The sequence below is a fragment of the Bos indicus x Bos taurus genome, chromosome 5 (genome assembly GCF_003369695.1).
Source record: "Bos indicus x Bos taurus breed Angus x Brahman F1 hybrid chromosome 5, Bos_hybrid_MaternalHap_v2.0, whole genome shotgun sequence".
Taxonomy (NCBI): Eukaryota; Metazoa; Chordata; class Mammalia; order Artiodactyla; family Bovidae; genus Bos; species Bos indicus x Bos taurus.
The window spans coordinates 72,093,772-72,106,754 of NC_040080.1; the positions used below are offsets into that span (position 1 = coordinate 72,093,772).

Genomic DNA, 12,983 nt, shown 5'->3' on the forward strand with positions numbered 1-12,983 from the left:
TGCTAGAATGAAAACTGCATGGGCTTGGGAGCTGACCTCGGTGTACTCCTGGCTCTACCACAAACTGGCTGTGTGATATTGGTTAAAACAATCTTCTAGTTCTAAATTCCATCAGCTCTAAACTGCAGGGGTTGGACCAGATCTGCTATTTTCAAAGGGTCTTTTTATTTTATTTTTTAGCTGTGCCCTTTTGTTAAATAAACTCTTACTTAGATGGACAATATATAAAACAGATACATTTGGAGTTTCCTCTGGCAAGTAGGGAGGTGGTGTCAGGGACCACATGTACTTGAGAGCCCCTTGGGCGCCCCCAGGAGTTTGTAAGTCACTCCTGAAGGCTATGATCTCTCATCCTTTTTGATTCTAATCCTCAATGATTCAATATCTGCCCAAGGCCAAAAGGAGCTGGCAGAGGCATGAAATAGTCTGTGGTCCACGGGCATCCAAGGAGATGGGTGCTAACTTGTATTTTGGGGGAGAAGACAACTATCTTAATGTTAAAACACAAAAATTTCCAGAACTTCATGGTGGAGAAGGCAATGGCACCCCACTCCAATACTCTTCCCTGGAAAATCCCGTGGACGGAGGAGCCCGGTAGGCTGCAGTTCATGGGGTTGCAAAGAGTCGGCCACAACTGAGCGACTTCACTTTGACTTTTCACTTTCATGCATTGGAGAAGGAAATGGCAACCCACTCCAGTGTTCTTGCCTGGAGAATCCCAGGGACGGGGGAGCCTGGTGGGCTGCCGTCTATGGGGTTGCACAGAGTCAGACACGACTGAAGTGACTTAGCAGCAGCAGCATGGTGGATAGAAGTTCTGTAATTTACAACCAGGAAAAAAACAGCAACAACGACAATAAAAAGCTTGGTGTAACCCATAAACTAGAAACTGGGTGACTATTATGTGATTAACATGGCAGAGTCATGTCCAAGATTCAGCAACCGTTTAGCATTTCATCTGTGCTGGGTGCTGGCTCTGTCATCTGGCATGAGTCCTGACAGCATCCCAAGAGGTGAGTATGATTTTCATTTTACAGATAAGGCCAGCACATTAAGTAACTTGCTCAAATATCACACACTATTACAGAGAATCACAACTTTTTAGAAAAAAAAAATTTACTGCCATAAATAAGATGTGCACATATGCTATCAGTGAACCCAAACTATGAACTTCTCATTCCATAGAAACTACCCTTCAGTGACACTCAGAGCATTTTTGCACACGAAATGGATAAGGAAAATGTCTGAGATAAACAATCTGAATTTTAAATGCAGATCAAAGGTCCTTGCTGTGGTGAAAGAAGTCTGTGGGTATTTCAGGAAGGTTCACCAAGAAAGTAGGTATCTTTCTCCACTTTATGGACTTATATTTTAAGAAGCCCAGTCATTCTAGTCCATGCAGAAAAAACTTCCAAACGAATATTTACAATGTGGATCTTATATTAAACATTTGGTTTTATAAACTTGAATATTTGTAAAAGCATATGTAAAATAAATTTTAGTACACAAACTGACGTGTGCAAAACATATCAGTTTCTTTTTTTCTTTAAATTGGGTTAGTTTTCTGACTCTCAACTGCCATGCTTCTCTAAGATGTCAAGAATGTCCATCTCATCCTTGTCAGGAACCCCATCTCCTTTCAAGAGTCACACCAGAAACCAGAGGGTTTACTTGCTGCTGCTGCTGCTAAGTCACTTCAGTCGTGTCGGACTCTGTGTGACTCCATAGACGGCAGCCCACCAGGCTCCCCTGTCCCTGGGATTCTCCAGGCAAGAACACTGGAGTGGGTTGCCATTTCCTTCTCCAATGCATGAAAGTGAAAAGTGAAAGTGAAGTCGCTCAGTAGTGTCCGACTCTCAGCGACCCCATGGACCACAGCCCACCAGGCTCCTCCGTCCATGGGATTTTCCAGGCAAGAGTACTGAAGTGGGGTGCCATTGCCTTCTCCCGGGTTTACTTGCAGTGAAGACAATTGAGGAAGAGCCTCTGATCTCCAGTCTTTTAAGGTATCACTGGCATCACTCTGTGATGCTCACACTGGGGCCCTGGGTTTTGGTGGTGCCATTTGTGAGTAGGGGGCTTTGTAGCGGGTACCTCCCTCTAGGCACATCAAGAAGTCATCTCCTCTGGGAAGGGCTAGCTGCATGGTGGCCATGTGACTGTGTCATTTCACAGGGCCCTGAACTCAGAAGAGCCCTGGATTTGTTTTAATGCTCTGTGGTTGCCATCTTGATATTTGGACAAGAACCGCCATGTTTCATTTTGCACTGGATCCCCCAAATTACATAGCTGACCCTGCTGTGGGTTTAAGTCACCACCTCCTCTGCTCACCTTCTCAGCACAGCCTGCCGTCCTGTTTCCCTCTACCACCTTAAGAAGAACTTCTGTCTCTGACTCTCTGTCATCCAGTGCTTCGTCCTCTTTCTCAGAGTCTGGAGGACGTGTTATTTTCTCAACGGCTGTAGGCATTTACAAAAAGATAGGAAGAACCGCAGACTCCTCAGGGGCTTCTGTCTTCCATCCTGCAAAAATCCCTGAGGCAAGGAAGCACACGAGGGACTGGTTCCTACTTAAAATGAGAAAAGACAAAACAAATATGTGGGGAGAAAAATGACACATTAATCTGCCAATAAATTATTGTTACATGTATAGTTGTGTTTTAATTAACTCTAAGTAAGTTTCATGATCAGTTTTGATGATTTTGGCCAATAAAATGGATCTCTAGGACCCAAAACATATTGTGCTTAGTCATTCAGTCATGTCCGACTCCCTGTGGCCCCGTGGACTGCAGGCCACCAGGTTCCTCTGTTTATGGAATTTCCCAAGCAAGAATACTGGAGGGGGTTGCCATTTCCTACTCTGGGGGATCTTCCTAACCCAGGGATAGAGCCTACGTCTCTTGTATCTTCTCATTGGCAGGGAGATTCTTTACCACCAGCTCTTGGGAAACCCCAACACGTATTGCTGCACTCATGAAAAGCAAGAATACAGAGACCTAAAGCGGGTGTTTCCAACAGTAGGGTGATCATGTACATTCTAGTTTAAACTTGGACATTTTTTTATGTCTTTGTTGCTCTATGCAGACTTTCTCTAGTTGTGATGAGAAGAGGTTACCCTCTAGTTGAGATGTGCAGGCTTCTCATTGCGGTGGCTTCTCTCTCGGAGCACAGGCTCTAGGGTGTTCAGACTTCAGTTGTGGCCCACGCAGGGCTTAGTTGCCCTGCGGCATCTGGGATCTTCCCGGACCAGGGATCAAACCCATCTTCCCTGCACCGGCAGGCGGATTCCCAACCACTGGACCACTAGGAATGTCCCGAACTGGGGCATTTTTGAAAGGGCCACTATTTATAGTTACACTGGAGCGCTAAGAGTGAACTGGGACCGCTTTGGACACACCTTGGGATGCATAGTCCCCCATCTACAGCACAGAGTCAGGACTTGAACAGGTCTGTGTAGCTCATACTCTCTTGATATTAATTAGGATAATCTGTGGCCAGCTCAGCCAACTGCCATGAGTGCTTTATTCCACATCCATTCAGTTTTGGTCCTGTTGACACAGCTTGAGAAAGACTAGGTTCACAACCAGAGAATTTTATTCATGAAAAGCCCGAGAACTGCATTCCTGAGTTGCAATTGGCCAGTGCTCCAGGCATGAATGGGGGAAGTTTCATCTTCAATATTTACTAAAAACAGACGCTGAAGTTTGAGAAGCAAATGTAAAGTGCTCATTTCAAAAGCCTCTTTATATACATGTTAAATCAGTTTGTGGGAAAGAGACCACAGAGATTGTTTAAACATTCATAATGATGACACAACTGTTCGAAAATATGCAGTTCCTTGTAGTTATATGTGGAATTAATTGCATATGGAGGAAGTTATCTTTTGAAACTGGATTAAAAGGAAATAGTTCATAACTCAGTGATATCAACATGCACACCATTGTACTCGGGACTAAGCTTTGCCTTGTCTTTCTTATCTCAGCCACTGTCTGAAGAAGTTGTTTTCTTGCTTAAGGCGTCATGACTGAAGTATGTAGCTCTGTGGAGGACAAAAAAAAAAAAAAACAATAACTGGGGCCAGATGGAAGAAATGTCACTTTAGCCCAAGTGGTACTACTGGGAGTCTCTTTCTGACCTTGCATTCTGGAGTTCAGCTTACGTGTGTCGGCCCCTTAGTGGAGGATGTAGAGAGCTGGTCCCTCTCTACTTCTCTGCTCCTTCAGAGTAATGCAGCCAGGGTTTGGGAGCAGGATTTCCTCCCTCACCACACAGCACGTTTCAATATTCATCCTTCAATGAATTACCCACAATTCTTAGCAGTGCATCTAGTTAACCACAAAGCAGTCAGAGAGCTATGTTTAGAGAGAAACAGCTCCTTATCTCTTGCACTCCAAGGGAAATCAGCAGTCATTTCCTAGAGATGGTCTCAGCGTGACTCTGGGGCTCCAGTTCCTCTATGATACAATCAGCACTCAGCCAAAGCTACATAAAGTGGTGGCACTCCCCCGTATGTCTAACTCAGGCACTAATCACACTTTTAGTACATCTGTTGTTTTAAAATTTCCAGTCCCATTAATTCTTCCTTTTTTTTTCTTTTTTAAGATATGAGGAGTTGAGAATACCCATATTCACTTTGAAGTACCGTCACTTAAATGAAAGATCTGGAAAAAAAAAAATCGAGACATGAGGCAATCCTGAAAATATGAATAAAAGAATATAAATATTTCTCCAGCCTCTCTAGTCTTCATTAAAATACGCAAGAGGAAGAAACCGGTTTGCCCTTCTATATTTAATTTGGACTCTGACCTCTTTGAAAACTTCAGCAATATGATTAATTTTAGCTTATCTTATGGAATGTCTCTCCACCTATAAATAAGTCTATTCATCTTCAGAAGAGCATAAATATTCCTCCTGTTTTACAGTTATTTTTAAATATTTCTTACATATAATTGTAATGGGATCTATTTCCAGGACAATAGCTAAGTATCAGTTACATTTCCATTATGCTCTATTAGTTTCATGGTTGGAAAACTTAAGCAAAAATAAGCTTCTCTGGATGAATATGAATCCAGCATTAACCAGAGTAACATGAATAATTCAAAGAGCTCCTGACATTCGATCTAACAAAACCAAAAAGAATAAGAAAAGAGAAGAGAAGGAGGCAAAGAAGAAGGAAAAAAACAGGAGGAGCATAAGGAGCGCTTGGGAGTTTTTAATTTTAGGTAGAGGTATAAAAAAATTACATTTTTTATATTATCCAACATAATGTTAGAAAATCAGAAGACCCTTCTCTATACTTTATTAGTGTCTGATTTTCCACTTTTCTGTCTCCCAGAGTCTGCAGGCTCAAGCTAGGTCCATGTAGCCACATAGGAAAGCACTTTGCCTAAAAGAACATACTAAACCCAGCAATGCATTATTTTATACCTTGAGACTGAGGACGTTAAAAATTATTTCCAGGGTGATATTATCTTCAAATAATTAATAGTATTTATAACAATAACGTATACTTTAAACTGGTGATAAAAGCAACCTGCTCAAGGAGAGATGGCATATTCAGCTATTAAAAATCATATTGCTATGGGAAAGAAGTTAAGTATCTGGTATTTCTAGGGCCACAGTTCATTTCTTATATTTGGATTCAAACCTTTAAAATGAAAACTTACACATGGGACTCATACATGGGAAATGAATGATCAGTTTGTTTGCTTTCTAGATCATTCCCCATTGGAAGGACAAACTTTCCATCAGAAGACAAAGGATACGCTTTTCTCAGAGAAATATCTCCCTATTGATAAATAGAGAGCAAACACCGAACACTTAAGTAGTGTTCCCGCCAGTCATGTGAGCCGTGTCAGCATCAACCAGCTGGTCCTTGTCTGTTTTGCAGTCAAAGAAAATGGGAACTCAGCATGTATCCAAGTTCCCAAGGATAGGAGGATTCGAGCTGCCAGGTGTGCGCATGGGCAGAATGCCCAACCCCAGGTCATCTTACAAAAAGCCTTGCTCAGACATGGCCAGCAAAGGAAAGCAAGCAAAAGGTCACAGTTGCTGTTTCTGCAACATAGTCACTCTCAGCGAGACATCCTCATATTTTGTTTTTTTCCAGTTGTTAACTAAATGTTTAGGGAGCACATTAGAGTCATGAAAGGAGGTTGGAAGGGCAGGCAGCTCAACTGTTGTGATTTCTACCATTCATGAAATCGATACAATTTTTTCAGTAATCAAAGGTGTGTTCCGAAGAACTGAGAATGTGGCAGGCAGGGGTAGGGAATGGGGAATTGCCAAGTAACCGCCACCTTTGACCCATTTGCTTCTATTGATGCCATCTAGGAATAGGGATCATATTTATCAACACACTTTTCAGGCAGAGCTTTCAAGTATTCGCGTGTAACTATTGTGGAGCAAATCTTGGGCAATCCACTTTGCTTCTGTCTAACCTGGAAAGGTGAACTGGAATGAGAGTGATTTTCTGCATAATTTGATCCAATGGATGAATACTCTGGAGTCATGTGATAGGGTCAAGGTTCTTTCAGCTCATGCCTTAGAACCCAGTTACACGGGAGACCATGTTTGAACAATGTCCTTTAAAGAATTCAGTAACTCAACCCCACTGGACATGAGCCAAGACAAGCCTCTCGAATGCCAAATTCCACTCTAGTGGGTCATGTTATTGGATGGCTCAAATGAATTTGGGCCAGGAAAAAAAGGGCCTCCTTTCCCTCAATAGTTTCTTGTCTGAATTATCCAGATAATGGCTTTACTTTTCAACTTTCCTTTGCCTGCAGAGTAGAAAGGCAGCTCTACATTTTTGTCATAATAGAATCATTACCTATAATTCTCAGAAATCATCCTCTTGAAAATGGGTAACTTTGTATCAAAAAGAGCTACCTAATTTGTAATAGTGACTTATTCTTTTATAATTTCTTTTCATTTGTTCACTGTGACTAACTCAACAAATATTTACTGGACAAACAAAAAGACATATTATCCTTGTGTATCATGTCCATTTGTTTGGAAATCTCATTTAGCTGAAAAATCTTTAAAGTGTTATGAAGCACCAGGAAAAGGTGAAAAACTTTTGGAAAAGTTTTCTGCAGAGGCCATGTTTCTTTAAAAACAGAAAGTTCAACTTGTAAGACATGTGTATTCTTTGAAGTCAACATGACATCTTTTGATGAAGAAGATTTCAGGTATTAACATTTAATCCTGACAACATTAGTCCCCCACCCTCCATCCCAGATATACCGTATCTCTCTTTGAAGACTGGAGAAGTGGAAACCTTCATATTGTGACTTTTCCCTTACAGGATGGTCATTTCACTCCAATACCAAGTTGTCTTGTATCTACTAAACTCACCAGTTCATCTTGTAAAGCCCGAAAATATAAAATAAGGCTACAGGGGAGTTTTCTTTCCAGTCTCACCTGTCATTTCTGCTCTCCCAATCCTCCTTCCCAAAACTTAACAGCCCATTTGAGAAAGAAAGCAACTCATACTTCAAGGTAACCCATATGTAATGTATCTCTTTTTCTGCTATGGTATTGATCATTGCTGTCTTGGTTCTTACAATAAAACAAGCTACGTTACCCAAGGGTCAGAGAGAGGGAAGTTACATCCTGAGAATGTTAAGATTCAATGTTAGTTTTGAGGACCCTCTTGCAGTCTTTAAATATGGTCTTCAATGACTCGGCAGTTGGGAACTGAGGAACAATAGCGGACAGTCACAGGAACATGACAATAAAGCTAAGAGGCTCACCTGTTATTTGCCTGAGTGTGTTACCTCTCTCATGAGTGACAACTGCGTGACTCCAATTCTTCAGAAGGGGTCAATCAGAGGACAGAAAAGGCTGTGGGGACATTCAAGCATCAGATGAGTAGATGGATTGGGTGATCATAAATTGTGTGAATGGACTGGATGACCATAAATTGCATGCATTACAATTAAAATCTTTGCTATTGTTGCAATTTTTATAAGTGTGAGAGAATGGCAAATATAATTTGCATACCAAAAGGTACATAAGTCAAATACATGCAAAATCACCATTTAGGTAAAAAATAGGACATAGCCAGCACCTCAGAAGTCTCTCCATGACCTTTACTGATTACCTAACAATCTGATTTTTATGGTAAACACATCTTTTTCTAGAGATCTGTTCCTTAAATACACATCTCTAAGCACTGTGGTTTAAGTTGCCTATTTTCTAAATTTTGTATAAACAGAACTATAGGCTTATGTGTTTTGCTATTTTTATTCAACTTTATGTTTCTGATTGGCCCATGCTGCTAGATGTAATTGTCCTTCATTCATTTTTGTGGCTGGACCCAGATTAAGTTTGACAGGTGAAGATTTAGGCAAGTCCTAAGACTCCATGACTTAGGACTTCACTAGTACCTCAGTGAGACTGTGTCCAGAGTTCTGTTGCAGAGAATAGAATCCTATCTAGGTGGAGATTTACTGCAGATTTTATGCAGCATATAGATCACTTGACGGGCAGACAAAACAGTCTCTAGGGGGACCTTTTAGAAACCTCCCTCCCCTCTCTCCAGCCATACCACAGTACTGGGCACCCAAGCAGCTCCTACCACTCAAAACTTCTCAGCCTCCCACCCTACGTCATCACCGCCTTGACCTTGAAGCCACTGTAATCAGAAATTGTCCTAATTAAGAAGGTCCCATGCTTATAAGGGGGTTCCCTCGTGGCTCAGATGGTAAAGAATATGCCTGCAAGTAGGAGACTCAAGTTTGATCCCTGGAGAAGGGAAGGACTACCCACTCCAGTATTCTTGCCTGCAGAATCCCATGGACAGAGCAGCTTTGTGGGCTACAGTCTGTGGGGTCGCAAAGAGTTTGACATGACTGAATGACTGACACTTACTTACTTATGCTTATAAAGTCATGAATGTTGCGGATCCCAGAACCATTCTATGCCTGATACAAACTTCACCAGCAAAAATTGATAACCCTTTTTTTCCCCTTCATAATACCAATGAAAGGCACCTGTGCTAGTGACTAAACCTCTGCTGGCATTGCCAAGAAAGACCAAACACTTCCACGGCATGCTTGGCAGCAGAAATAGCAAAAGCAACACGAGGACATTGGGTTTGCAGAACTGGAAATACCTGGAACTTCAGCTGAAGTGGGTGGGAAAATGTAGTCTTTCGCTTTCCAGCATTGTTATACAGCAACGGCTTTCACTTTGGGGATCAGGACTCATCGTTAGTGAATCATGAAAGCACTGAAAAAAATAAAATACAGCAGAATAACATTTTCAGAGGGCATCAACCTAGGGTAATTTCTGTTTTGTGCCATACACACAGATGTATGCATTGCAAAGTAAAATATTTTCTCACTGGGGGTTGAGTTTAAAATAAGTTTGAAAGCCACTACACTAAAAGGGGAATGGAATAGATGTCAAGTGCCAAGCAATCATATGCCCCCAACTCCTGCAACCTAACATGGAGTGATAAATGTGTACAAGAATGGGACACTTTGACAAGTCTTGTTGGCTACTATAATCTAACAATTCACTTTGGAGCATCTTAGTGTCTGGATTACCCTTTCAGCCTGCACCCCTTTTCAAGACATCATCCATGAGTCCCAGAATGATCTTTCTGAACACAAATCTGATTATTTCACTCTATTTTAAAGCATTCAGTAGCTTCCTCTGACTTATAGCAGTGACCTACAAACTTAAGGTGCTTGTTAAAATACAGATTCCCAGATTTTCCTTAGAGATTCTAATTTAAATAACTTGAGGATGGGTTCCAGGAATCTGCACTCAAAGTGGGAACCCCTAGTGAATAAAATCTAGACTCCTTGCTGCTGCTGCTAAGTCGATTCAGTCATGTCCAACTCTGTGCGACCTCATAGAGAGCAGCCCACCAGGCTCCACCACCCCTAGGATTCTCCAGGCAAGAACACTGGAGTAGTTTGCCATTTCCTTCTCCAATGCATGAAAGTGAAAAGTGAAAGTGAAGTCTCTCAGTCGTGTCCGACTCTTAGCGACCCCATGGAGTGCGGCCCACCAGGCTTCTCCGTCCGTGGGATTTTTCAGGCAGGAGTACTGGAGTGGGGTGCCATTGCCTACTCACCTTAAAGGACCAATATGACCTCTCTAGGAAACCATATTTTATACCTGCCTGCATACTCAGTTGCTCAGTCATCTCTGACTCTTTTGCGACCTCATGGACTGTAACCCACCAGGATCCTCTGTCCATGGGATTTTTCGGGCAACAATACTGGAGTGGATTGTCATTTCCTCTTCCAGGGAATCTTCCCAACCCAGAGATTGAATCAATGTCTCCTGCATTGGCAGGCAGATTCCTTATCACTGAGCCACAAGGGAATAATACTAAGTATTTTTTTGTATTATAATCACACTGAGTTGTAACTATTTGTTGACATTATTTTGCTATGAAAACCAGGAACTTATTAGATATTAGCACTGTGTTTTATGGTTTGGGGCTTTTGTTGTTGTGTATGTCCACAACCTGGCACCATGTAAAAGTACCATCGATACCCACTCAATACAATGAATGGGTGATGTATTGATTGGTACTTGGATGGATAGATTGTTCAATGAAGAGAACTACTTCTCTAAGGTAGGTATGGTTTCCCTTTTGATATCGGTTTTCAACAGAGATTAGAACTGTTACTGCGGGAATATCTGAACTTCTGTCGGGATAGCTGACGCCTTTGGAAAACCAAATGAATTACATGTTAAGACCAGGTTCTATGGATTCAGCATGAGTCACCCATAGGGGGCAAGGCTGGTGGGTGAAATTTTGATTAAGAATTATATTGGTGCAGTCTCAAAATATTTCCCCACAATATGCTGATCACTTACAAGTGGGAAAATGGTGAATTTTATGTTTCCTGAGAAGATGCTGGGAAAGATTGAAGGCAGGAGGAGAAGGGGATGACAGAGGATGAAATGGTTGGGTGGCATTACCTACTCGGCGGACATGAGTTTGAGCAAGCTCTGGGAGTTGGTGATGGACAGGGAAGCCTGGCGTGTTGTAGTCCATGAGGTGGCAAAGAGTGGGACATGACTGAGTGACTGAACTGAACTGAGAAGTCTCAAGAAAACATAATATCATATCATTTTCCTGCAAAGAAAACATGACCTGATTCTGGACGTGAGACAAACTTAGGTAGAGAAATACATACAGACTGAAAAGATGGAAAGACTAAAAAAAAAAAAAAAAAAAAACCACTACTCCAGATTGAGTGATATTGGAAATCTATGACAATTAAATGATCTTGGTTTGGCTACTGGACCATAAAAAAACAGATGTTACTGGCACAGTTGGAAAAACTTAAGAGTGTTCTATGAACTGGATGATAGTATTGATTGTTTTGTATTGATAGAATTGTATTGTACTGATATTGCTTTCTGAGCTTGGCTGTACTTTGGTTGTGTAGAAGACTGTTTGTTTTGGAAAGATAGAAACTGGGGGAAGTGAGAGTGATGAATCATCAGCTCTGCAGTTACTGCTTAAATGGTTTAAAAAAGAATAATGACAAAATTAGATATGTATGTGTGTGTAAAGAGAGAGGCGGAATAAAGGTGATAAAATATTAATAATTTGGAACTCTGAGTAAAGAGAATGTGGGAGTTCTCTATACATGTCTTGAAATGTTTCTGTATGTTTGAAGTAATTTAAAAATAAACCGTTGACTTCTATTTGTGACCAAGATGGAATAACACGGATCAAATTTACCTTCTTACCTTAAACAACTGCCAAGGCAGCTTGAATTTGGAGGACAAAGTACCTGGTTCAGAGGAGAAAGCTGCATACAGACGAACTCTGAAGATGTGCGGAGGGTTCCTTTTGACCATTTAGCAGAGACTGATCGGCTTACGTATATGAGAAAACTGTCCAAGGTTGGAGAAAACATTAACAAAAAAGTATTCAACACTTGGGCTACCCTGGTAGCTTAGCCAATAAAGGATCTGCCTGCAATGCAGGAGACTCTAGTTTGATTCCTGGGTCAGGAAGATCCCCTGAAGAAGGGATAGGCTACCCATTCCAGTATTCTTGGGCTTCCCTGGTGGCTCAGACAGTAAAGAATCTGCCTACAATGTGGCAGACAGGTTCGATTCTTGGGTTGGGAAGATCCCCTGGAGGAGGGCCTGGCAACCCACTCCAGTATTGCTGCCAGGAGAATCCCATGGATAGAGCCTGGCGGGCTACAGTTCATGGGGTCACAAAGAGTCTGACATGATTGAACAACTAAGCACAGCATTCAGCACTCACAAAGGACCAGCAGTAGTGTCCGTTCCCACCAGGCCGACTGTAAAATGTCAAAATTCATGAGATATTGGGTATAGAGTGTTTAGAAGAGTCTTGCCTCAGTACTAAGGGACACATGAGCAAGATTAAATGCAGCGCTAGTCTAGGCTAACAAGTCTTAAAAAGCAAGGCCCAATAGGATCAAAATTTTTCCAAGAAACTCAGCTGCATATGAGAACAAAGCTGAAGAATATTTATAGGTATACAGAAATATGCAGGAGCCAGCAAGGTAAAATTCACAATGTCTGGCATCCAATAAAAGAATAATAGACTATCCTAAGAAGCAGAAAAATGTAACCTATAATAAGGAGAATAATCAATCAATGAAAACCTACATAGAACTGAAACAGATATTAGAATCAGCAGAAACAGACATGAAAAGAATTATTTTAGCTATATTCTGAAAGCCCCCAAATAGAGATATAGAACATATGAAAAACAATGCAAAAAATCGAATAACTCAAGCTAAAAGCTACAATGTCTGAGATAAAAAAATTCACTGGATAGAATTAATAGTAGATTAGATATTACAGATGAAAAAATTAGTGAATTTGTAAACATAGCAATAGAAGCAATATGAGATGAAATGCAAAATGAAAATGATGAGCTTCAGTAGCTTTGAGACAACTTTTAACATCCTAATATACTGTAACCTGAGTCCCCAAATGAGAGGTTGGTGAGAGAAA

The 12,983-nt window shown here is 41.2% G+C and overlaps 1 long non-coding RNA gene across 1 annotated transcript; it reads right to left on the minus strand.

Annotated features, from left to right (window-relative positions):
• Positions 1-3,575: 3,575 nt before the first annotated feature.
• Positions 3,576-12,020, minus strand: LOC113892939. The gene is made up of 4 exons (XR_003511176.1): positions 11,733-12,020; positions 9,121-9,236; positions 7,757-7,847; positions 3,576-4,660 (listed from the first exon to the last, which is right to left on the minus strand). It is a non-coding gene; the product is annotated as an uncharacterized LOC113892939 (long non-coding RNA).
• Between the last annotated feature and the right edge of the window lie 963 nt (positions 12,021-12,983).